Source organism: Petaurus breviceps, unplaced genomic scaffold, assembly GCF_028583685.1.
Source record: "Petaurus breviceps papuanus isolate PSGF00001 unplaced genomic scaffold, PetGlider_PUasm1.0 76, whole genome shotgun sequence".
Lineage (NCBI taxonomy): Eukaryota > Metazoa > Chordata > Mammalia > Diprotodontia > Petauridae > Petaurus > Petaurus breviceps.
Genome location: NW_027186473.1, coordinates 44,059,045 through 44,085,433, shown reverse-complemented (window position 1 = coordinate 44,085,433; position 26,389 = coordinate 44,059,045). Strand labels below are relative to the sequence as shown.

The 26,389-nt window shown below is 40.1% G+C and overlaps 1 protein-coding gene and 1 pseudogene across 3 annotated transcripts in view; one reads left to right on the top strand and one right to left on the bottom strand.

Annotated features, from left to right (window-relative positions):
- RNF150 (ring finger protein 150) overlaps window positions 1–26,389 on the top strand; it is a 386,314-nt gene that overhangs the window by 164,173 nt on the left and 195,752 nt on the right. The window lies entirely within an intron of this gene.
- On the bottom strand, window positions 10,244–13,332 carry LOC138174813 (N-alpha-acetyltransferase 10 pseudogene; annotated as a pseudogene).

Sequence of the window (26,389 nt, the reverse complement as noted above, 5' to 3'; positions counted from 1 at the left end):
TGCCCACAATACCTTTTTAAGTTTAATTTCATCACTTTTCAAGTCTGGGCAGTCAACAAAGCAATAAATCAAATTGCCTTATTTATAGGTCAGCCAATTTCTGAGGTATAAGTGCTCACATTGTCTGTCTCGAACTGGTTCCAGTACATCCCTAACTGTAGGAGATCTACAAGGGGGGAAGATTAGGGAAATGCACTGAACATTACCTCTTCACAATTTTGACCTTATTTACATACCACCCCATTGGGTAGTATGTCAATAACCTTTCTGTATCATCTCCTAAGACTCTTCTATTTTTTTGCCTTTTGGAGGGCAGTTGGGGTTAAGTAACTTGCCCAAGGTTACACGGCTAGTTTTTTTTGTGTGGGTGTTAAGTGTCTGAGGCTGGAACTGAACTCGGGTCTTCCTGACTCTGGGGCTGGAGCTTTACTCACTGTGCCACCAAGCTGCCCCCTCCTGAGACTCTTTTTTCCTTCAGTATTTTTTGGGTCTTCTTTAGCAAGCTGATAACCTGTTTCTTTTCATGATTTTCTTCCATTATTCTCATTTCTATTCCTAATTTTTCCTCTACATCTCTTACTTGATTTTCAAAATCCTTTTTGCACTCTTCCATGGCCTGTGACCAATTCATATTTTTTTGTGGAGATTCTTGATGCAGGAGCTTTGACTTTGTTGTCTTTTTCTGGTTATATATTTTGATCTTCTTTGTCACCAAAGTAAGATTCTATAGTTTGAGTTGGTTTTTTTTTCACCATTTGCTCATCTTCCCAACCAAATACTTGACTTTCTAACTCTTTGTCAAGATAGGACTCAGCTTCCAGTGGGGGAGGGAGTTGGGGTGGATATTCTGTCCCAGTCTTCAGGGGTTTTTTATCAGCCACTTGATCCCCCACATCTGTGGTCCTATAGCTCTGTAAGCAGTCACCACTGCTGCTGCTGTCCCAATTGCCACCACCACCACCACTCCGGGACTGGGGCCTGACTGGGCTCCTCTTTCATCCAGGTCCCACAGAGTTTTCCCACTGACCTTCTATGATGTCTTTGGCATTTTTGGACTATAAAGTCTGGAAACTACCACAACTGCCAGTGATTCAGTCCCCTGAGGCTTGCTCTGGCCCTGTCTATGCCAATGCAGCCCATGGTGGACTGTACTCCACTCCCAGCCCAGTATGATAAACCCTTCTTGTCGATATTCCAGACTGTCTTGTGCTGGAGATTTGTTTCACTCTGTCATTTTTTGGGTTCTGCTGCTCTAGAATTTGTTTAGAGTCATTTTTTACAGGTATTTGGAGGGGTTTAAGGGAGATCTCAAGCAAGTCCCTGCTTTTACTCTGCCATCTTGGCTCTGCCCCACCTCTTGCCATCCCCCTTAGTGTTCTTTTAAACAGTGACTACAGCTCCACAGTAGAGAGAGATGAATGACAGTTGGATGAAGAAGCATTAAGGAATTAGCCTGTGTTAGCTCCTATGTTAGAGGCTTAGATGGTTGTCTAGTGACAGCCATGAGACCTTGGGCAAGTCACTTAATCCCAATTGCCCTGCCAAAAAAAAAAAAGAATATTTGCTCCATTACAGACATCTTTGGAAACTATCAGAGGTCTGTCTTTATTTTAGTCATGATAGAGGAAATACAACTACATTTAAGAGCCCAGGATGTGACATTAGAGGATTTGGGTCTGAATTTCAGGTCCATCTATGTGACCTTGGGCAAGGTCACTTCAAAGATAACAGCAGCATGATTCATTGGAAAGAATGGCTCTAGAGTTAGGGGATTGGGGTTCAAACCCTCCCTCTAAGGTTTATTGCCCATTTGACCTTGAGTAAATAAGCTTTTTTCTCTGGGCTTTAGTCTTCCCAACTATAAAATGCAGAAATGTGACTAGATGGTCTCCCAAGTCCCTTCTACTTCTAAACCTATGATCCTATCACCTGTTGTTCCATCTTTTTTTGGGGGGAGGGAGGTACAGTGTGTTATTCTAGGTGACCACTTAGATTTAGTACAGTGACAGTTTATTTGGTTTTTGTCTTTATATCTCAGGTACCTTGCAAATAAGTAGATAATTGATAGATAATTGGTGAATTAAATTGAAGAGTTCTTTCCACCTCACAGGAATTTTTCTTTTTTTTCTTTTTCTTTTTGAAGGGGGGAAGGTAGGGTAGTTGGGGTTAAGTGACTTGCCCAAGGTCACATGGCTAGTAAGTGTTAAGTGTCTGAGGCTGGATTTTAACTCAAGTCCTCTTGACTCCCAGGACCAGTGCTCTGTTCACTGCCCCACCTAGCTACCCCATCACAGGAATTTTTCAAGCAATAGCCAGAAGATCTCTTGCTGGGTGAGATGAAGTAGAGATTCTTTTGTGGGGTATGTGCTGGTCTAGGAGGCTGCTGAGCTCCCTTTTAACTGAAATTCTCTGATTCTCTAACTCCTTCCAACTTCAAGTTTCTGTGATTCTGTCATGGACTAGCTCCCAGGTGGATGAAATTGAAGGGCACATTGTTTTCTTTAGTCATTAACAAAGTTCTTTGAGACTTTATTGTCTTGTTTGACTCGGAGAGTGATATTCTTGAATTCTTTTTTTGTGGAGTAGATTCAGCAGGAGACGTATCTTTTAGAACTCATATCCCCCTACACCTCTTCAAATCTGAAATCAGCATCAGTAGCAGGGATCACTTGGATGGAGAGTTGTGGACTTGGTGGTTGTTGTTTTTAGCACAATAAGGATGTACTTACAGGAAATAAAAATAAAGCACCATGCTGCCAAATCTGGGCCTTTCCAGTAAAGGAAAAATGAGAATGTCATTATCCCCTTTCTTACCTCCTCCCCCTTCCTACTCTTTACCTCCTACATACAGACTTCTCACCAGCTAGACTCCCACATAGAGACATTCAGCTAAGGTGGAGGGTGGCATTGCTGTCAGAACAACAGGAGAGATGGTGATTATGACATCAGGTATTTCTAGCTGAGGCACAGACACACATATGCTCACATAGAGTCAGTCCTTTAGAATCTACTTTTCAGCCATTTTCTCAGCAGAGGTGGTGAACTGTAGGTGCGAAATGAGGCATACACTCTGAGATGTGGCTAATGTGTTGATTCCTTAACTGTGTCCAGGGGTGTTTGGTGGGGGATATGAGGAGGATGAAATAGAGAAGTTAGTCAGTAAACATTTGTCAAGCACCTACTATGTGTCAACTCTTGTGCTAAGTAAACACTGAGGATACAAAGAAAGGTTAAAAAAAAACAAACCAAAAACAGTCTCTCTAGTAGGAGAGACAACCTGCAAACAACTGTGTACAAACAAACTACATACCCAACAAATTTGAAATAATCAAAAGAGGGAAGACACTAGAATTATGAGGGGAAAGGCTTCCTGTAGAAGGTAGGATTTAAACTTGAACTTGAAGGAAGACTGGGAACCCAGGAGGTAGAGATGGGGAGGTAGAGGAGAGCATTCAGAACAGTCAGAGAAAATGCCTGTTACTGGGTGATGGATTATTTTGTTCAAGAACAGCAAGGAGAAAATATCTATGTGATTAGTGTGACAGGCAGCTAGTTGCAGTGGATAAAGTATTGGCCCTAAAATCAGGATGACATGAGTTCAAATCCAGCCTCAGACACTTATTAGCTATGTATTCCTGGCAAGTCACTTAATTCCAATTGCCTCTAAAACAAACAAACAAAGTAATAAGGAGCACAGTCGATAAGCCTCTGATTCTTACTAGCTGTGCAGCTCTAGGCAGTCACTTAACCCTTCAGTTTCCTCATCTGTAGAATGAGAGGGTTGAACTTGATGACCTCTGAGGTCCCTACTAGCTTTCAATTCTATGATGTTGTGAATTCTTTTTCAATCCCTTTCAGTTAAACTTCTCAGAATCAGATCATCAGGACTTTCACACCGAGAGAGAAGAGGGTGATCATGTTAGTCTACATTAGTGAGACTTAGGAATACATGAAAAGCAGAACTGACATTGATCTATCACTAAGTAAGTTCCAAACCAGAGTGGAAAACTCAGTGCTTTGAAGATTTCCATCTCTGCTGTTCTCACCATTGAAGAGCTCAGTGATGCTAGAGCCTCTCTGCTTCTCTTTTTCATGGAGCTCCCATGAAAAAGGCAGTTACAGAGGGCTTTGCAGAGTTTACTGATATTGCAGATATTAGTAGTTAGCCTGAAAATTGGAGCTGATACCTTTTCTGCTATCAGATGGAGACCTGAATTCAATGGTGTTCAACTGGCTTATTCTTTAATTTCTCAGTTCAATTCAACAAACATTTTTAAAGCACTTATTTTGTGCCATATGGCTGCCAAATCTTTGGGATGTAGACAAAAGCAAAGCCAACCCTGACCTCATGGAGCAATTCTATTAGGAAATATATTATTAGCAATTATAATATTAGCAAACAGTTTCCCTTGCTATTTGTGACATAAGACCAGGGATATTCCAGGAAATATTTAACAACTGGCTTTCAAGTTGGAGAAATATGACTATGATACCACTTCTAAGTTTAATCTGCATCATTGGCATCTTATCCACCGCTATATTAAGTTTAGATAAATAAAACAATAAACCAATCCCTGATTTGTAGCATTTGACCATTTCTGAGGTATAAATACAGTGAAAAATGAACAGCCAGCTCAAGCTGGCAAGCTGGTAAGCACTGGTTCCAGCACATACACCTCTTGCATAGGAGAGATATTTCCAGTCTATCTTCTGTGGCAGAAAATAGTTAGTTAGTTATTTGGGTTTTTTTGTTTGGTTCTGTTTTGTTTTACAAAACTGAGGCATCACAGACCAATAGATAGAATGGGACCAGGTGGATGGTTAAGGAAGCCCTCAGTCCCAATCCCTCTTCTGCCACATAGGGACTGTATGATCCTGGGCAAGTCAGTCACTTTAACCCTCTCAGTGCCCCAGGCTTGTACATTGAAGAACTGTTGCTATCTCTCTTGGTAAACACAGAATTCCTTACTGAGCTCCTCCCAGACACACACACCAGTGAAGTCACAGAAATGGAAATCATTTTGTCTGTATCCATTCCTTTGGTCAGACTGTCCCCATATCTGGAACATACGCTCTCTTCACATCTCCCCTTGAGAATCCTTGTCTTCTTTTAAAATTCAGCACCACTGCTATTACTTCTTATGAGAAATCTTTTATTTTTAGAGCTTTCCTCTTCTTCAAATTCTTACTTGCTTGTGTCAAGGTCGTTTTTCCCCCCTTGAATTAAATGTTAGTTCCTTGGTGGAAGAGGGGGCCAACTTAAATTTTTTTTCAAGTAACAAGTTTTGAAAAATTAATCTGTCCCTTTCACTAAATTTCCCTTCCCATTTAGCAAATGAAAAATAACAAACCCTAAAACTGATCCTTCAGGACATAAGTACATTGTTTGGCACAACAAATTCTCACATTAACTATATAATGAGCTCCTAAATAAACAGATCAATACTTCTTTTCTTAATAGATGGTACAGTACATAGAGTACCAGAATCAGAAAGATTCACCTCCATGAGTTCAAATCTGGCTTCAAATACTTACTAGCATTGTGACCCGGGGCAATTCACTCAACCTTGTTTACCTCAGTTTCCTCATCTTTAAAATGAGCTGGAGAAGGAAATAGCAAACCACCCAGTATCTTTGCCAAGAAAATTCCAAAGGAAGGCGTCATGGAGGACTAAAATGAAGGCACAACAACAAAACATCCATACCTAGATCCCCATTGGTTTCTGCCCACACCATCCTGCTGAAGTTGCCTCTTCAAGGTTAGCAGCGCCCCCTAACATCCAAATCCAAGGACTTTTATATTAGTCCTCTTCTACATTACTAATCCATCTCCATTCTGCTAAGAACTCTTTCTCCCTTGACTTTCATCGCATTACATCGATACTGTCATGGTTTTTCTCCTTCTCTCTGACCACTTCTTACCCTTTAGAACAAAAACTTCTTGTGAGCAGGGACTGTACTATTTTTTATCTTTGAATCTACTGCACTTTGTATAGTAATGGGAATTTCATAAATATTAAATTTTTTCAACTATCAGAAATGACAAATGCTAGAGGGAATGAGGGAAAGAAAATACCTACTGGAGTTGTGAACTGGTCCAACCATTCTGGAGAGCAATTTGGAACTATGCCCAAAGGGCAATCAAACTAGCATGCCCTTTGATACAGCAATACCACAACCAGATCTCTTTCCCAGAGAGATCAAAAAAAAAAAAAAAAAGAAAAGGACCTATATATACAAAAATATTTTAACAGCTCTTTTTTGGTGGCAAAGAATTGGAAATTAAAAGGGTATCCATCAATTGAGAAATTATTGAAAAAGTTGTATATGATTGTGATGGAGAAATGATGAGGGATGTGGTTTCAGAAAGAGCATGCAAGACTGTATGAATTGATGCAGTGCTGTAATGATGCTCAACTGTGAAGGGCTTGGCTACTCTGATCAATACAATGATCCAACATAATTCCAAAGGACTCATGATGAACAAAATGCTGTCTACCTCCTGAGAGGGAACTGATGAACTCTGAGTACAAACTGAAGTTTCTCTTCCTTCCTTCCTTCCTTCCTTCCTTCCTTCCTTCCTTCCTTCCTTCCTTCCTTCCTTCCTTCCTTCCTTCCTTCTTTCTTTCTTTCTTTCTTTCTTTCTTTCTTTCTTTCTTTCTTTCTTTCTTTCTTTCTTTCTTTCTTTCTTTCTTTCTTTCTTTCTTTCTTTCTTTTCTTCCTTCCTTCCTGTATGGCTAATATGGAAATGTTTGCATGATTTCACACGTATGTATAATTTATATATTGTTTACCTTTTCAGTGGCTGGCGGGTGGTAGGAAGGAGGAAGAGAATTTGGAACTTAAAATTTATAAAGAAAAGAATTAAAAAATAAAGAAATAATAAAATTATTTTTAAATAAATAAATGTAAAATTATCATTTCCCAAGTTTCTCTTTCTCTTCCTGTCCCCTAAATGTGCACATACCCCCCAAAGTTTAGTCTCTAGCCTTCTGTTTTATGTGTGTTATTTTTCCTTAGACATGTCATCAATTCTTTTTTTTTTTTTTTAAAGCAATTGGGGTTAAGTAACTTGCTCAAGGTTACACGGCCAGGTGTTTCTGGGTGGGTACTAAGTGTCTGAGCCCAGGATTCGATCTCCAGGTCTTCTCAACACTGGAGCCGGTGCTCTTACTCTTACTCTTACTGTGCTACCTGGCTGCCCCCATGTCATCAATTCTTGCAGTAAACTGCAAGATTTTCAACCCCATGTGCATAATTCCCAGAGTCCCCAGTTCCAATTCAGTAGAATGAAAGGAAGCTCCTTGAGATCACAAATTGCTTTGATGTTTTATGGCTCTTAACAGACACATATTGGTATTTAATCACTGCTTATTGAGTTAAATTGAGTCCCACGTTTCCACCTGCTTGCTGGACATTCCTTTCTGGAGATCTTACTCCCATATCAAACTCAACATGTGTAAAATTGTGTCTGTTATTTTTCCCCTAAGCTAATCTCTTCCTTCCCACTTCCCTAATTCTGTCACAATTACTATCATTCTCTAAATTTCCTAGACTTGGAACCTTCAACTTCTCCTTTACCTTAAAGGTCCAGTCTTAAAGACCCTGTACTATTAATGTAATACTTCATATTTTTCTCAAACCTACCCCCTTTTCAATCCTACTACCAAATCTCCAAGGTGAGAATTTATTATGTTATTCATGAATTATCATAATTTTTTAATCAATTTCGCTAGCCCAGTTCATTCTGCAAAGCCAACCTGGATAAATCCTTCTAAAACAGTGACTCTGCTAAAATCTTCAGTAGTTTCCCATTTTCTTTACTTTGTAATTTTTATTTGGTGTTTTATTTTTCCCCAGTTACACGTAAAAAAACAATTTTTAACATTTGTTTTCAAAACTGAGTTCCAAATTCTCTCACTCCCTCCCTTCCCAACCACCCTCATTGAGAAGGCAAGCAATTTGATATGTTATACATGTGTTGTCATGCAAAACACTTCCATAATAGTTATGTTGTAAAAAACTAACTATATATATAGCCATCCTATTCTGCCCACTATTTATTCTATTCTCTCCTTTTCTTTGTCCCTCCTCAAAAGTGTTTGCTTCCGATTACCTCCTCCCCCAATTTGTTCTTCCTTCTATCAACACACCCCCTCCCTTCCCTGACTTTCCTGTAGAGTAAGAAAGATTTCTATTGAGTGTGTGTGTTATTCCCTCTTTAATCCAATTCTGATAAGAGTAAGGTTCACTCATTCCCTCTCACCTCCCCTCTCTGCACCTCAACTATAAAAACTTTTTCTTGCCTCTTTTATGAAAGGATTTACTCCATTCTACGTACCTCTCCCTTTTTCTTTCTCCTGCTGCATTCTTCTCTCACCCCTTCATTTTGTTTTTTAGATATCTCTTCATATTCAACTCACACCTATGCCCTCAGTCTCCTTCTAACTACCCTAATAATGACAAAGGTCTTATGAGTTACAAATATGTTTTCATGTAGGAATGTAAATGTAAATGATAAGTCCCTTATCATTTCTCTTTCTTGTTTACCTTTTCATGCTTCTCTTGAGTCTTGTATTTGAAAGTCAAAATTTCTATTTAGCTCTGCTATTTTCTTAAGAATGCATGAAACTCTTCTATCTTATTGAATATCAATTTTCCCCCCTCATGAATTTATACTCAGTTTTGCTGGGTAGGTTTAGCTCCTTTGGACCTCCAGAATATCATATTCTAAGCCCTCCAATACTTTAATGTAGAAGCTGCTAAATCTTGTGTCATCCTGATTGTGGTTCTACAGTACTTGAATTGTTTCTTTCTGGCTGCTTGCAATATTCTCTCCTTGACCTGGAAACTCTGGAATTTGACTATAATGTTCCTGTCAGTTTTCATTTTTGAGATCTCTTTCAGGAGGTGATTGATGAATTCTCTCAATTTCTGTTTACTCTCTTGTTCTAGAATATCAAGGCAGTTTTCCTTAATAATTTATTGAAAGATGATGTCTAGGCCCCCCCTTTTTATCATGGCTTTCAGGTAGTCCAATAATTAAAAAATTATTTCTCCTGGATCTATTTTCTAGGTCAGTTGTTTTTCCAGTGAGATATTTTACATTGTCTTCTATTATTTTATTCTTTTGGTTTTGTTTTATAATTTCTTGATTTCTCATAGAGTCATTAGCTTCCAATTACTCCATTCTAGTTTTTAAGGAACTCTTTTTTTTTATTTTAAGCAATAGGGGTTAAGTAACTCACTCAAGGTTACACGGCCAGGTATTTCTGGGTGGGTGCTAAGTGTCTGAGCCCGGATTCGATCCCCAGGTCATCCCGACACTGGGGCCGGTGCTCTTACTCGCTATGCTACCTGGCCGCCCCAAGGAACTCTTTTCTTCAGCAAATTTTTGGACCTCCTTTTCAATTTGGCCATTTAAGGCCTTCTCCTCATTAGCTTTTTGGACTTCTTTTGCCATTTGGATTAGTCTGTTTTTTAAGGGGTTATTTTCTTAAGTATTTGGGGGGGGGGTCTCCTTTAGCAAACTTGTTTTTCATTATTTTCTTGCATCACTCTCATATCTCTTCTCAATTTTTCCTCTACTTCTCTTATTTGATTTTCAAAATCCTTTTTGAGCTCTCACATGGCCTGAGACCAATGTTTTTCTTAGAGGCTTTGGATGTAGGAGCTTTGACTTTGTTGTCTTCTACTGAGTGTATATTTTAGATCTTCCTTATCACCAAAGTCCTTTTCTATAATCAGAATTTTCCCCCATTGTTTGCTCATTTTCCCAGCCTATTACTTGCCTTTTTAACTCTGTTAAGGTAGAGCTTGGCTTACAGTGGGGAGGGTGTACTGTCCCAAGCTGTTTTCAGAGATTCTTCTAGGGACTCGTAAGTTTTCAGGCCTTCCAAGGTTGCATGATCTAAGGATAGGTGTTTACTCCTCTCCCGGCCTGTGCTTTGGTCTGCAAGTGACCATAAGCACTCTTTTCTGCCCTGAAACTGTGAGGAGGGCCCCTCTTCCCTGCTGCCACAAGCTTTGCTGTGCTAGTGCTGCTCTCCACCCTCGGACTGGGCAAAGCAGCAGAGTTCTGCCTGATGCCAGCGAAGAGACCCCTGTGATCTCCTCCTGACCAGCTGTTCCATCCCCTTACCACCCATGGGCGGGGAGCTCTGGAAACAGCTGCTGCTATGTCTGATTCAGTATTCCCAAGGCCTGCCCCTGATTTGCTGTAGCCAGGGCTGATGGGGCATAGCCTGTGCTAGATGTGCTCCTTTCTTACCCAGGTCTGACAGCCCTTTCCTACTGACCTTCTAAGTTGTCTTTGGTGTCTGTGGTCTGAGAAGTGCAGAAACCTCCGCTACTGCCAGTGATTCAGTCTCCTGAGTGAGACCTGCTCCCGGTTTGCTGGGGCCTGGTCTGTGCTGGTACGCCCTGCACTGGACTGCTTCCAGCCTGGTACAACAAACCTTTCCTGTGCTCCTTGCAGGTTGTCTTGGGCTGGAAATTTGTTTCAGTTCATCTTTTTGTGGCTCTGCTGCTCTAGAATTTGTTTAGAGTCATTTTTTTAAAGGTATTTGGAGGGTTTTGGGGACGAGCTCGGGCGAATCCCTGCCTTTACTCTGCCATCTTGGCTCTGCACCCAGTTCCTCATTTTCTACAGGATAAAGGTCATGGAATTTTAGAGAGAGAAGAATTTCTTTATCATCTAGTCGAATCCCCTCATCTTAAAGATGAAGAAACCCTAGCCCCAATGGATTAACTAACATAAGGACATGACTTGACTAAGGACATACAGGTCCTTAGTGAATGATTTAGGTATGGAACCTAGGTTTCCTGACTCACAGACTGGTATATATTCTACTGTACCATAATACCTAGATTCCTTAGGATCCTATCCAGGATACTCTGCAGACCCCAAACTTCTTGTCCAACCTTATCAATTACCACTGTCATAGACAGATCTCCTGTTCCAGTCCAACTAGTCTGTTCATCCCCCCAAAATGCTAAACATGAGTTATGCAGCCTTGAGTCATTTCCTCTCACTGGACCTGAGTTTCCTTATATGTAAAATGAGGAAATTAGGACTCCTCCAACTCTTAAATCCTATAATGTAATGTTCTATACTTGTCCTCCATATTTTTTCTTGTGTTTTTTTTCCTGAACGCCCTTCCTTTCCTGTTTTTCCCACTGAATTGAATTCTACCCATTCAGTCCTTCTTCTTGTAATGATAGCTGACAATGCAACTAAACCCCCAAGGTACTTGAAAGTTTGCAAAGCACTTTGAATATATTATCACACTTGTGATTCACAAATGTAAGGTAGGTGCTGCAGGTATCATTCCCATTTTGTGCATGAGGAAATTCAGTTCCTGAGAAGTTAAATGAATTATTCATGGTCATATGGCTAATGTCTGAAGTAGTACTGGAACAAAGGTCTCTCCTGTCTATAAGTCCAGCACACTATTCCTCTGTGTCTGCTATGATGTCTTTCTCTGAAACTTTCTGTGTTCATTACAAACCTGCAAGTCTTTTTTTTTTTTTTTCCACAGCCCGGGGCCCCAGATGGTTTAATTGTCAGGATTGCTGGGGGACAAGAGGAACAGAGGCAGAGATGGGGATGGCTCTTGAGCAGCGGAACCCCAGGCAGGGCCCTCTAGCAGGCTGGGTTGGGGGCCTCTGAGCTGCCCTTGACGTTGGTGCTCTCTGTGGTCTCACTAACCTAGCTAAGATCCTTGCTGTCACCTCTGCTGCTGTCCTGGGCTGTGGGGTCTAGGCCCTTCTCCTTACGGCAGCGGTCCCCTATGTGGTTGGCCTTGGGGTCCATCTTGTTCTCCAGGGTGGCCAACAGCAGATGTCCACCTTTCTCCTTCACCTCCAGTTGCTTCCTCATCTCTTCGGCCATCTGGGTCAGATCCCACTTCATAGCATAAGCGTCCTCCCCATCAGCATAGTATTTCGGCTCCACCTCACTAATCTGAAAGTTGTGTGTTGGAATACAGATGCAGAGCTGCTCAGTTACTTTTTCTGATCATGGCCCCTCAGGCCTGATCCATAAGCTTCTGGGCTAGACCTTGTCAACAGTGGGAACGTTTTACAGCCAAAGATGTGATATGTCCATGGGGGACATCATCTGGACCTTCCTCCATCTTGGCCAGGACATAGCCCACGATCTTGCCATTCTCATCTTCAGCAATGTAAGAAAGCTGAGGTCATGATGGACCATGGTAGAAATAGTATTTCATCTCATAGTTTTCTGGAAGGCACAGCAGGTTACAATGCTGCATATTCATCAAGTCTTCTGGCCGTGCGTTGCGAATGTTCATGGTGTTGAGACTCAGGTAGACCTAGTTGAGGTGAGTTTTGGTGTGGTGAGATAACAACTGCGCTCTGAGCCGCCACCACTGGATCCAGGCTGCTGCTAAGCCCAAACCTGCAAGTCTTAATTTCATCCAAATTCCTGTCACATTTGTGGCCAATAACACTCACTTGATGGTTATAATATTCTGCCTGGAATTCTGAATTATCTTAGTTATTTTAATAACCACCATCATATAACAAAAATAGTGGCAGAGTGCTATGGTCGGCTGAGGGCCAGACTTGGAATCAGAATGACCTGAATTCAAATCCTGTCTCTTACCCATCAAAAGGAAAAAAAAATCAGCAAGTATTTATTAAGGTCCTAAAATGTACTAGGCTCTATGTCCAAATACTGACTATGTAACCACTTACCTGCTCAGTGCCTGAGGCAACTTTCTGATATTACAAGTTAGAGATGACTGTTATGAGTAAGTGGAGTGGGGTTCCATACAATTTCCACTGTTTTCAGTTCTCCGTGCACATGAAATCACAGTCCTGGACCAGCAACAGCATGGGCAATGATGATGATGATTTGTTTTTAGATATGGGAAGGTTTGGAATGGCAATTTGGGATCAATTCATCTCTCCCAGAAATTACAATTTACATTAGGGAAGCCAGATTTATTGATTAATGCAGATTATGCAAGGAAAAGGTAGACATTATACAACACATCATTATAGGTTACAAATGTTAACAGCTATCTAGTCCTGAGTCAGACAACTAGGTGACTAAGAATATGCAACAGAAATTCACTATGTTTTATAGACTAACACATGATAAATCTCCATACTACAAATTTAAACCTCAAAATATTTTTAAGAATTCAGGGGCGGCTAGGTGGCACAGTGAGTAAAGCACTGTCCCTGTAGTCAGGAGGACCCGAGTTCAGTTCCAGCCTTAGACACTTAACACCCACACAAAAAAACTAGCTGTGTAACCTTGGGCAAGTTACTTAACCCCAATTGCCCTCCAAAAGGCAATATATATATTTTTAAGAATTCAACAAGATAAAAAAAAAATCAACAAGTTAAATCATACTAGAATCCAGAGCAATTTTATTGTTGCTGTACAGTCATTTTTCAGTCATCTCTGACCTCTGTGACACCATTTGGGGCTTTCTTGGTAAAGATACTGGAGTGATTTGCCATTTATTTCTCCAGCTCATCTTATAGATGAGGAAACTGAGGCAAACAACATTAAGTGTCTTGTCCAGGGTTACACAGCTAGGAAGTGTCTGAGGATCGATTTGAACTCAGGAAGATGAGCCTTCTTGACTTCAGGCCCAACCTCTATCTACTATGCCACCTAACTGCCCATCACATACAAACTGGTCACCCTTAATCATCTAGACAAAATATTGATCCATAATATTTTGAAAACAATACTTCTAACATATATAACATATCACCACAATAAGTACTCAAAATCTCCAAATTATGTGAATGGAAAAGTTTTTTTTTAATAATATAGGGTCCCTAATAGAATAAATTAAAGCCATGTGGGAACAGATTGGAATACATATCCCCATCATCCTGTCTGCTATTGGAAGTGCCCTGAAGATTCATTCAGTGACCTTAGCAGAAGATGAGCTTTCATCCCAATATTTTTATTTACTTATGAAAAGTAGTTATTTTATCCTCCTTACAATAATCTTCAGAAAATGAGATAGAAGAGAATAACAGCACATGGACTTGTTTTGGAATCATTTCTATCAGAATGCTATGAATAAGGTTGAGAAGAATATTATTAATAATGATGATTATAATGTGTCCAGTAGCTCCATGGTCATTGATGGCAGGGGTTAGATATACTACTTCTTTGCATCCCTCATTGCCTTTAGCTTAACTCAGTGCCTCTGCAATGATCAGATGTTCCAGTAATACTAAATGATTGCTTAGACAGTGAATATTATGAATGCACTTGAAAAATGGAGAAAATGATCACAGGCAGCTGTTCACATCACTCTTTTGAGGCTGTACTGTGGTCTTGTCTCCTGATCCCACCGCTGTCATTGAGTTTGGTGACATTTTGCCTTCTGCCAAGCACAACCAGCTCTTCCACAAAGTGAGCCTTTAGCTGAGTTGCAAGGTGGGGAAGGGCATGCTTGGATTCCAACCTGTGACTGTCCAAAGCCAGGTAGGAAAAGGGAACAGCATGAACAAGGCTTTCTTTGTTGCTTGAAACAAAGTCCTGCCAATTTGTGCACATGAGCAAAGATACCCTCCAGAATGCAGTGTGTGGGCATTTGCACTTAAGGGAAGGTGGGGGAGCGACATGGACAGATGTAGGAATGGGAAACATTTTCTGTTAATTGTATTACTCATATGACAGTATACGACAAAGTCTGGGAACCTTGTCTCATTGTTGAGCCTTCCCTGAGTCAAAAGTAGTTGCGATTTGCGGGGTGAAAAGAGTGCTGTGTTTGAAGTCAGAGCTATGTGTGACCTCAGGCTCAGCGAACCTGGGACCAGAGCATTGAGATTTGGAAAAAAAAGTTGGTGATCAGTGGGTCCAGCCCCTTCCTTTTATAGATGAAGGAATGAAGACCCAGAGAACTGAAGTGATTCAAATCAAGTTACTTAGAGTTAGCAGGAGAGAGAATTCTTACCCAGAATTCTTATCCTTTGACACTCTCTCTTTCACTCTGTTACTGATATCTTTCACACTAATACCCATCCTTCACCCTCGATCCCTATATATATTTTTTCCCCTCTTCTCTCAATTTTGTATAGCCAATGTCCTGTCTGACCTGATTTAACCTTCTTACTCATCTTTGATTATGGAAAGCCATTTTCATTCATTCATTCAAGTGCCTACTATGTGTCAAGCACTGTTCACTTCAGATGGAGATGTGCAATGGGCAGTAGCTCGGTACAACCCCATAAGCAGGCAGTGGGGTGGCTTAGTCTCAGAGAGTCCTGCAGGGGCAGGAAGTACCCCTGGTATTTGGGGAGGACTTCAAGATAACATGCAGGGACTGGAGTTGCCTTAGGGAAAGTCTTCCTTTCTTTAGCCCCATGGTATTTCCAGCTTTAGAATTTGTAAACAGTTGTTCAAATACCTTTAACATACAATGCAATCACTCCCTCCCCACAGCCCTTGCAAACAGTAGCCCTCATTGGTAGGGCAGGACAGTGTATCCCTTAGTGTGTATCCTTAGAGCATCTTTCCTGAATTGAATTCAGTATGAATAAGGCTGCCTTCACTTTTTGATTGTGGAGAGGAATCAGTGCCCTAAAGTAACTTGAGAGAGTCACAGACTAGAAGGGAGGTAAGGACTTTGGTGGCCCTTTGAGTTCCTTCTTGGTTTGTTGCGCCCCCTTGTGGGATCTACTGTCTGTACTGATGACCTCATGCCTTGAAAACAGTGAATTGTAATAGAAGTAGGTTTGAATGACATATTTCTGAGTGTTGTTTTAAAAACAAACAAGCAACTCTGAAATTTCTTTAGACCTAGGTATTCTTAACTTGTGGCCGTTAACTTGATTATTCAAAGAAATACTTAGATAATTGCTGTTCACTAATTTAAGTCATGTCTGGGGGTTTCTTGGCAAAAATACTGTGTTTTGCCATTTTCTTCATCAACTCATTTTACATATGAGGAAACTGAGGGAAATAGGGTTAAGTGACTCACCCAAGGTCAAACAGCTAGTAAATGTTTGAGGCAGCATTTGAGTTCAGGTCCTTCTGACTCCAGGGTGGGCACTGTTTCCACTGCATCATCTAGCTGCCCCAGTAATTTTATTTTAATATAATTTATTTCCCTTGTTATTGTATTTATTTTATTTCACGCATTTAAAAATATTTTTCTGAGACAGGGTCTACATGCTTCACTAGATTGCCAAAGGGGTCCATGATGCCAAAAAAGTTTACCCCCCCCCCTTTTTTTAAGATTTAGAATCATAGATAAGAGCTGGAAGAGACCTTATAGGTAATCTAACTCCCCCTCCTCATTTTATGTATTTATAGACAAGAAAACTGAGACCTAAGGAGACTGAATGGTTTTACAATGTAACAAAGACCATAAATGGCAGACCTGGGATTTAAGCCCAAATCCATTGCTCTGTCTCTGGTGCCCACCTGCCTTCCCCCCAAAATGGGCTTCCTTTTCAGACTTCCTTGAGAGAAGTCACATCTGTTCTCTCTTTTCATGTGATAATGAGCCCATATTTTCAGGCCAAAGCTACTATCAGCCCCAAACAGTCAGGTAAATGAAAATATTGTCATAATTGTTTTTATGTAATGCTACATGTGGGACTTTCCTGCCTCTAATCTATAATCAGACTAGATTACAGATTAGATTACTTCTTTTTTTAAGAAGTGGACTGGATGTTTTTACATAAAATTGGAATACATACACAAGCATTTGTGTGTGTATGTGTGTGTGTGTGTGTGTGTACTTTTTTTAATTAAAAAAAGTGGACTGTATTTGGAATCAATTTTCTTGAGTCAAATCCCATCTCTACCATTTCCTACCTATATGATGTTAGACAAGTCCCTTAACCATTCTGGTCCTCAGTTTACTCATCCAGAAAATGAGGAGGTTGAACTAGATGACCTCAGAGGTCCCATTCCAGCTATAAATCTACTATGAAAAGTTTACAGATAAGAACGAAAAAGAAAAGAAAAAAATTGCTTAATTTTTTTATTTGCCCCTTTAGCTCCAAAATAGTTATGTATGTTTCAGTGGTGGCTATAAAGTTCTAGCATGCTAGGCAAAGGGACTTTTCAGTATGAATGAATAGCACAGCTGTGCACCCTTATTAAGATACCCTTATAACTTCAAGAAGACTAAATTGGGGCTTTTTTTCCTCTAGAGGGTGGGAAAAGAATATCACCTTTCCAATCTAGCTTCTTAAGAGTAAATTGCAGGCTTTTAAAAAATGTAACTTTAATCAGTCCAAATGAATTTTTAAAATGTAAAATCTAGGGTTTGATGTGTAGCTAGAGCAGCCTGGAAACATTGAGGTAGTAGGTCTCTTTTTTTCCATCCTTTATAATATTTGACATTTGCACTCCTCAAGGCAATGAAAAAAGAACCAAGAAAAGCAAAACCAATAGGATTCATCCTCTGCCTCCTTCTGTGCTTCCATCCCCCACTTTAAAATTTGTAACAACCAGGGTCATACAGAATAAAAGCTGGAAGGGACTGTGGGAATAAACTCTGGTCTTCAGTTCTTAATTACAAGTAAAGAAATTATGGCACAGACAGATCATATAGTTTGCCTAAAGTTACATATCTAATCAAGGTCAGGGCCAGGACTTCAACATGAGTCATTCAGCCTTGGGAGGAAGGGACTGCTCCATTACAGAACTTATTATTAAAAAAGGAAAGGAAAACTGAGCCTCATTGGTCATGAACTCTGGTTGCAGTTTTCAAAGAGTTCATAGAAAGTCTAGGTAGTCTACCCTAGCCAAAAATTCTACAGGGAAATTAAGACCAGGAAGGGTAGGAAGCACCCAAGAAAGAAAATTTGAAGTTACAAAGAGAAACAATTCTCAAGAGAAGGAAAAAGGAAGTTACCTAAAGATGTGGCTGCACAGGGAGTTCGTCATTCAACTTAGTTTTTAAGACATGTAAAGGAGATTGAAGCAAGGGTAATTAGGCAGAGAATGAATTTTTTTTTTAAATACTCAAATATCTTTCTGCCTTTTAAGGAAAAAGGTGGGATACTAAGGAATGCTAAGGACATCAAAATTGTTCTTTGTTATATTTGGGAAAAGAATGGTATAAAAAGAAGGAATATACTTCTTGGAGTGGAGAGGAAAATGGTAATCTATAATACAGGGAAGCCTACAGCTATTCAACTCTTTTTTTTTCCTTTTATCTTCTTTGCAGAGAAGAATAGTCTCTGGAAAGGACAGAACAAAAATGGTTAGTTGGAGATTGAAATCCAAGACAATTAGGGAGAAAGTAAGAAAGAAACTCCTTGTCCTTGATGAACTTAAGTCACTTGGTCCAAATGACCTGCAAAGAACCAGAAGATGTGGTCACTGACTATTGCCAGTGATATTTGAGAGCTCATGGAGAATGGTAGAACTGTAAGAGAAATCATATTGTCCTGAATTTGAAAAAGGAAAGAACTTCTGGCAAAATTCTAGGATACATTACCAAAAGTTAATGAAGGAAAGGAAGTGGAATACAATACAGTTTGGTTTCATCAAAAACAGTACATTCCAGACTAACCCCATTTTGGTTTTTGACAGAGTTATTAAACTAATAGATCAGGGAGTGCTGTAGGCATAATTTACCAAGCTTTTAGCAAAGTGTTTGAAAAATCTCTCATCATCTTCTAGTGAACAAGATGGATAGTGTAGGTTAGATGATAATACAATAAGTTCTTTTTGAAACTGGTTGAGTAGCTAGACCCAAAGAGTAGTCATTAATGTCAATTTGGAATGAAATCTTAATGGAGTACACTGAAGGATCTCTGCTTGACTCTGTGCTACTAATATTTTTATCAGTGATTTGGATGAAGTTATTGAGTACTTACTAAGTTTGACAATGGCAAAAAGCTGGAAGGAAAGGGATAGCTAATATATTGAATGACACAGGGGATATACAAAAAGGTCTCAATAAGCTATATTGAGCTAGGTCCATTTACATGAAATTAAATAAGATTATAGGAAAAATCTTACACTTGGGTTTTAAAAAAATATTTCACAAGTATGTACTTGAGCAAGAATTGTACTTAGCCAGAAAGCAGTTGATCTGAAAAATATCCGAGGGTCATGGTGGACTGCAGTTTTTTTAACAAGTTGTGGGTGTTATATTGCAGTCAGAAACCTAGCAGCAATGGTGTCTTAGAAGACATTGACAAGCATGGTGTCAGGTCCCAGCAAGAATCCCATTGTAAATTGCCATAGACAGACCGTGTCTGAAACATCTTATTCTTTTTTTCCTTTTTTTTTTTTTTTTTTTTTGCTCTTTGGAGGGCAATTGGGGTTAAGTAACTTGTCCAAGTTTACACGGCTAGTTTTTTTGTGTGGGTGTTAAGTGTCTGAGGCCGGAACTGAGCTCGGGTTTTCCTGACTCCGGGGCCGGTGCTTTACTCACTTATCTTATTCAGTTTTGAATTCCACGTTCTTAGAAAGACAATGATAAACCGGACAGTATGATGCTTTTACTCAAATGGAACTTACTAGTTTAAAAAAAATTCTATTTACATGTGACATATATATGCATATATGTACACATATGCATATATATGTATCTCTATTTTTGTTATTGTTCCACTAAAAGCTATTAAAACTTATTGTTGTGGAGTTATTTTTTTTAGTTATGTCCAACTATGACCCCATTTGGAATTTTCTTGGCAAAGATCCTGGAGTGACTTGCCACTTTTTTTCTCCAGCTCATTTGACAGATGAGGAAACTGAGGCAAACAGGGTTAAGTGACTTGCCCAGGGTCACATTGCTGGTAAGTGTCAGATGACAGATTTTTATTTTTATTATTTATTTTAAAGCATTTGGGGTTAAGTAACTTGCTCAAGGTTACATGGCCAGCTATTTTGTGTGGGTGTTAAGTATCTGAGGCCAGAACTGATCCCGGGTCTCCTGACTCCAGGCCGGCGCTCTTATTCACTGCTCCACCTGGCCACCCCTGATGACAGATTTTTAAGGGATGATGGTGGAGAGCTTTAAGACTAGAGGGGGAAGGTCATATAACAAGAGTGAGGGATAAGTGATGGATAACCTTTGTGCACTATTGGCTTCCTTCTATAGAAAGCCTTTCCCAGTCCCTGTTAATTCTAGTGCCTTCCTTCTATTGATTATTTCTTATTTATCCTGTATGTGACTTGTTTGTACTTATTTATTTGCTTATTTTCTCTTCCATTAGACTGTAAGCTTCTTTAGGATACAGGCTGTCTTTTGTCTCTTTTTGTATCCGAAGCACTTAGCATAGTGCCTGGCATAGAGGAGGTACTTACTAAATGCTTACTGACCAATCCGACTATTGATTTATAAGTCCCACAGCACATTTGGTGGATCTCCTTTGAGAATTCATTAAAGGATATCATCATCATCATGGCAGCATTAAGGCTTGCAAAGTATTTTACATATATCATCTGATTTGGTCCTTACAACAACCCAGTAAGGTAGGTGCTATTATTATCTCCATTTTACAGATGAGTAAACGGAGTCAGACAGAAGTTAAATGACTTACCCAGGGTCACACAGACAAAAAATGTCTGAGGCTACACTTGCACTCAGGTCTTCCTGACTCTACATCCAACACTTTAGTCACTGCACCACCTAGCTGCCATAGGTGATGTATTATATATAAGTGATATAGGATGGAGGTGAGAGGGACAGTTTCAAGTCTGCATGGATACAAAGAGTACCTACATCCATAGATGTATTATTTCATCCAGTATTTTGAATCTTCTTGTTATTTAGATTAATCCTGTATTATTTAGATGCTCTGATGAATCTGGAATTTCATCAATGTACTTACTCCCTCCAGTGATGCTGTTTGCCATCCACCCTTGCCTCTTCATCCTGTGTTATTCTTATCCACATCATCCTCTGAATCTGTGGCAGGAAGGGAGCTCACCCAACATGCCAGGGACCTTCCTCTGAATCTGTGGCAGGAAGGGAGCTCATCCAATATGCCAGAGGCCTTCCTCTGAATCTGTGGCAGGAAGGAGCTCACCCAACATACTAGGGGCCTTCTTCTGAATCTCTCAGCATTGAGAAGACACCAATGGACCACAAAGACTTCTAGTCCTCCCTTGCTTTCACTAGATGACCAAACCATCTTATTAATGGTTAATCTAATATTCATCATATTACATGTTTATATTCTGTACCTCTGTACAAATATATATTACTGTGAACTGCCCTACTTCCCTGATTCATTCATAATCCGATGGTTTATTTTTATCTTTAATGCTCTGCCTTGATAAAGCTGTAAGTAATTTATAGTCAGCTCACAGTATAGCCGTCACCCAGGATGGGCAGGCATGGAAGGACCGCATCACCGGAAGGAAGAGATGCACTGATGAAATCCTAGACTCATCAGAGTGTCTCTAGAGGAGAGAAAGAGAAGATGACTTTCCTAAATTCACATAACTGCTTTCTAACTATTGCCAAGAGTTTCTTTTCTATTAGCATAGAAAAGAGCTTGAGCATCACCAAACTAGATGAGATCATTTACTTAGCTCATCCTCCTTGTTTTCTGCAGATGACAAAACTGAGCTTCAGAGAAGAGGAAGGGCTTGCCTTGTTGTTCAGTCATTTTCAGTTGTATCAGGTCCTCTGTGACTCCATCTAGGGTTTCTTAGCAAAGATACTGGAGGGGTTTGCCATTTCCTTCTCTATCTCATTTTACAGATGAGTAAACTGAGGAAAATAGGGTTAAGTGACTTGCTCAGGGTCACACAGCCAGTGAGTGTCTGAGGCAGGATTTGAATTGAGGGCTTCCTGGCTCTAGGCCCAGCATTCTATCCACTGCACTATCTGGCTGCCCCTTTGCCCATTAGCTCATAACAGATCTGGGCTTGGCATTCAGGCTCCCTAGCTCATAAGGTTACAGAGATACTGCTGGGAAGGACTTCAGGGGCCAGCTAGAGCAACACCATCAATATACAGATGAGAAAACTGGAGAGAAACAGGACCTCAGAGATGAAGGGATCTGCTCAAGTCACACAGGCTCCAAGTTTGGAGGGGAGATTTAAATCCAGCCCCTCTGTCTCCTTCCTCTATGCTTCACTGCCCCACCCCCACCCCTAGGCCAGAATCTTTTCTGCTCAGCCATGGTACTTCTTTACTCCATCACAGTGGGTGATAAACTTCAGGCATGGCCCATGCCATAGCCAGGTCACTGGATGCAGACTCCAAACATAATATATCAACTTTTCTGGTTGGCTCACAGGATCAAGCTGACCTGGACTATTTTACATAGCAAATTCCTTTCAGTAGAGAGAATGTATTTGCGTCCTCTCTGGTGATGAAGTTCCCACTCACAGGGGGAGAATTTCCACCAGCAAGAAGCAATTGGTGTTTATATAACCACACCACTTAACCGAAAGCTCTTAATCTTCCTGTATTGCAGTTGAAAGATTGTGGGGAATGAGGGCAGAGGGGCCTGCAAAGAGATGACCTCATAGCTCTGTTCTTGGAACCAGAGGCCCTGAATAGAACAAGGATGAGAGTCAGGCGCTGCCCTTGTGTGTGAGCTTGACATGGTCTAGTGAAAACTGGCTTCTGTGGCCCAGGGCTCATCAGGAGACTCTGCAGAAGCCCCGGGAAATGTCATTCCTCTCATCTCTCCTGATCCACATGTTTAATATCCATCCCGTAGAGACTCTGGGGGAGATGAAGCACCCAGCTATTAGGCTGGTGACTCTATTTGCCAGCTTCTTTCACCAGAGCAGAGGATATTTTATCAGCATCATAGGTGTGAATGCTAAAGGTTCAGGCTGCTGGCTCCTCTGTAGGCATGTGACTTTGAGGCTATTTGATTGGCTCAGATTGAGGAAGCTCCAGCTAATAGCTTCACAGGATCCTAGATTCAAAATTATAAAGGACTCTGAAAAAGGCCATCAAGTTTTACCCAAGGATCAATCTGGAGGGTGAAGTCTTGACTCACAAGTAAATTGGATTGGAGGCAGCTAGGTGGCATAGTGGATAGAGTGCTGGCCTTGAAGTCAGGAGGACCTAAGTTCAAATCCGACCTCTGACCAGACATTTGACACTTACTAGTTGTGTGACCCTGGGCAAGTCACTTAACCCCAATTGCCTCATCAAAAACAAACAAAAAAACCTAAGTGAATTGGATTTAGGTAAGGCAAAATCATGCAAAATCATCAGCCTCATTCTCTTCTAGAATCATTAGGGTCCAGTGGCAAAACTTAGGTTAGGATGACTGGAGATGGTGCAAGATGCAGAAGGAGATCTTAACTTTTTTAAGCTAAGGTCTTCCCCAGGTTTCAATTTGTCTGAGGCAACACCCATTCAGTAAGGCCTAGGTGTCCTTTTTCATCATTCCTTCTTGGAGATTAGGAGGGTGAAGGAGCATAAGGCTCAGAGAAAGAAGTTACTTATTTAAGGTTGCATAGTGGCTCTTTTATCTACCTTCAAATGATGAAAAAGGACCTTTCCCAGGATCCACATTGAATCTGTATAAGTTGAACAAAAATTTTGATTAAGCAAGATCCTCCATTTTGGATAGCAAACTTTTATTACCATTCATTTCTCTGCTCCTCATGCTTCTCTTTAATGGGAGCAGAATCATAATTCAACTCAATGCCTCTTTCTCAGAAATATTATAAGAATTTATAAAAAGTGATAGTTCTTTTGAAACACATGATTTGCAGGCCCTTTAGAAAATATTGTAAAATATGTAATAAAAGATGATAATGTGGCTAGCCAGGTCAGAGTTTAGCTATATATAACAGAGTAACATTGAAAAACCTGTTTGGAGGTTAGAAAATGGGAGGGAAGAAGAACAAAAAATATTTACTGTATTCATTTCAGAGTCTTAACTAGCATGGGACAAGCAGGACTTCATCCCAGGGTAGGGACATGGAGGCAAGGGCACAGTTCCTCCTCAAGGAGACTGTAGTCCCTATGCCCTGCCATATGACCATTCAGTTTATCACTTCTCCGAATACCTGCAGTTGGACTGACCTCTATCTTGACTCACTTATCAACTGTTTTTGCCTCAAGTGAAAAAAAAAATCTGGTTCTAGCTGTTTCAAGTATTTGAAAGGCTGTCACATACAAGATAGATTAGATTTGTTCTGGTTGGCCCCAGAGGACAGAACCTGGAGTAGGGATGGGAATTGTGGAGAGGTAGACTTAGGCTTGAGGTAAGGACTCAGACTTCATAATAATTAAAACCCTCTAGAAGTAAAATGGGCTGATTCAAGAAGAAGATTCCCTCACTTTTAAAGCAAAAACTTAGTGATGATATTTTAGGGGGTATTCTTTTTCAGGTCTGGGTTGGATTAGATGGCCCCTCAAACCTTTCCAACTCTAAGATTCTGTGATTCTCTGAAGGCCTAGAGAGTAGAGATAAAGTCATTTTAAGCCCTTTTGTACAACCTTGTGCTATGTTAGGTATTGACTAAATGCTGTGTGTGTGTGAGAGAGAGAGATAAGGTGTAGAATAAGTTTTCTCGTGGTGGAGGGGGTAGGAAAGAGTTGAATTCATCTCTGGCGTTAAGATATACCAATAATTTGTGAAATGTAGTCCACTGGCTCCCCTAGGATCTGGTTCTAGGGGTGATCAAAGAGGTGCTTGAGTATAAGGAGGCTGTCACACTGAATCTAAGATATCTAATTAAATTTAGTGATCAATATCACCTAGGAATTCTCAATGTTTTGTTCATCTGGTCAGCTACCCAGACACCCAGTTATTATTTGATCTTGAAACACCACTGTTTTCTTTTAAAGAAATTTATTACATTTTAAAAGTGAATTAAAATCACTTTTTCTATAGTTTTATAACATACCTCAACCAGTTCCAACTCTTTGTATGACATACATCTCCTGTGGCTCAATCTCTTCCTTTATTTACAATATACCTTCTAAGTAGGTTTACCTTTTTTGCCTTTTAAATGAACAGACTGATTTGTCAGAGAAATATATAATCAGAAAAGGAAGTGGAATGAGACATGAGTAAGAGTGAGAGCCAGTTAACATTGTCACTATAAGCCACTCAATGTCAAGATGGTTTGGCTAGATGACCAAGGTTCCTCGAAGCTCTAACATTGTGATCCTCTAAGAAAGTGACAGAAAATCCTCCTCCTTTTTGTGTTGTTCCCCTGTGTGAGGATTTCAGAGAGGATCTGTAGAGGAATGGATACAGGATGAGAAGAAACGGATGGATTGCAAACTGTTTCAGTTATAAGGAGAATTCCTATCAGTGGGATCACAAATTCATTGAAGTATCAAAGTATTCATGGTGAAGAAGTTTTTTTTTTTTTTTCCTCAAGAGCCTTAGGGCCGCATAGGGGAGGGGAGGAATCATCAAAGGGCTCCAGAAGCAAAAGGCATTAATTTAGGGTTCTGCCCTTCCAACAAGAAATGCTTTACTCATCCTGTTTTATGCTCAAGTAACTAGGAAGTGATGACAAAAAGCCGAGCCATTAGTTTCCTATGCCAATCACGTCTCAGAGATGATTTCAATAAAATGCTTTACTCATTTTATTTAAAACTAAATTAGAGAACATAAAATTTCAATATTTATAACTGATATTAAAAATCTACTTCAGTTATGTGTTTTTTGTTTTGGTTTGCTGCCATTCTAAGGAAGAGAAATACAGGGGGGAGAGAAGAAAAAAGGGAAAGGTTAGAGAAATGGACAATGAGAAGCATAGTTTTGGGGAGAGGCAGAGAGACAAAACAGAGCAAGAAAGAAAGACAGATATATGGGATGGGTGAGAGAGCAAAAAGAAACCTACAGAGAGAGTAAGATACAGCCACAAAGAAAGAAACTGAGCAACAGCTTGGCCAGCAGACACCAATCCAGACACAGACAGACTGTACTGCTGTACATTTCCCATCTTATATCCTTTTGCACTATTGCAGCTGTAGACATGTAGCATTTTTACAATCCTGGGCACAAATAGAAAAATCATCTCTTAACTGCCTATCAGGCCTAACTTTTAGACTTTCATTTTCTGTTGTGGGCTGGTCCTGACTCAAGCCTGTGTCTGAGTCCTTATTTTTAATGATGCAACAAAGTGAGACACACTCATAAATTATTCAACAGTTAACAGAAAAAGATCTACTTAGTCATAGCAGAATGATAATCAGCAAGGGTATCACTGATCACAGCCTGAGTGGAATCAGCTTGAAGAAGCTTCCTTCCCTGGGTTGCCCACTGGGATCCAGCAACCCCAACATTAGAACCCTCCTCATTCTTCTCTTGCCTGTTTTGTGTCCAGGTGACAAGACCATGATGACAATAGCCTCAGCCTTTGGTTCTCTGAGCCAATTAAGTTTCAAAGATAGCTTCAGTAACTTTTAAGTAAAAAATTAGCCTAAATTACATGGGGGAAAGGGTTAGGATATTGTTTGTTTTTGAA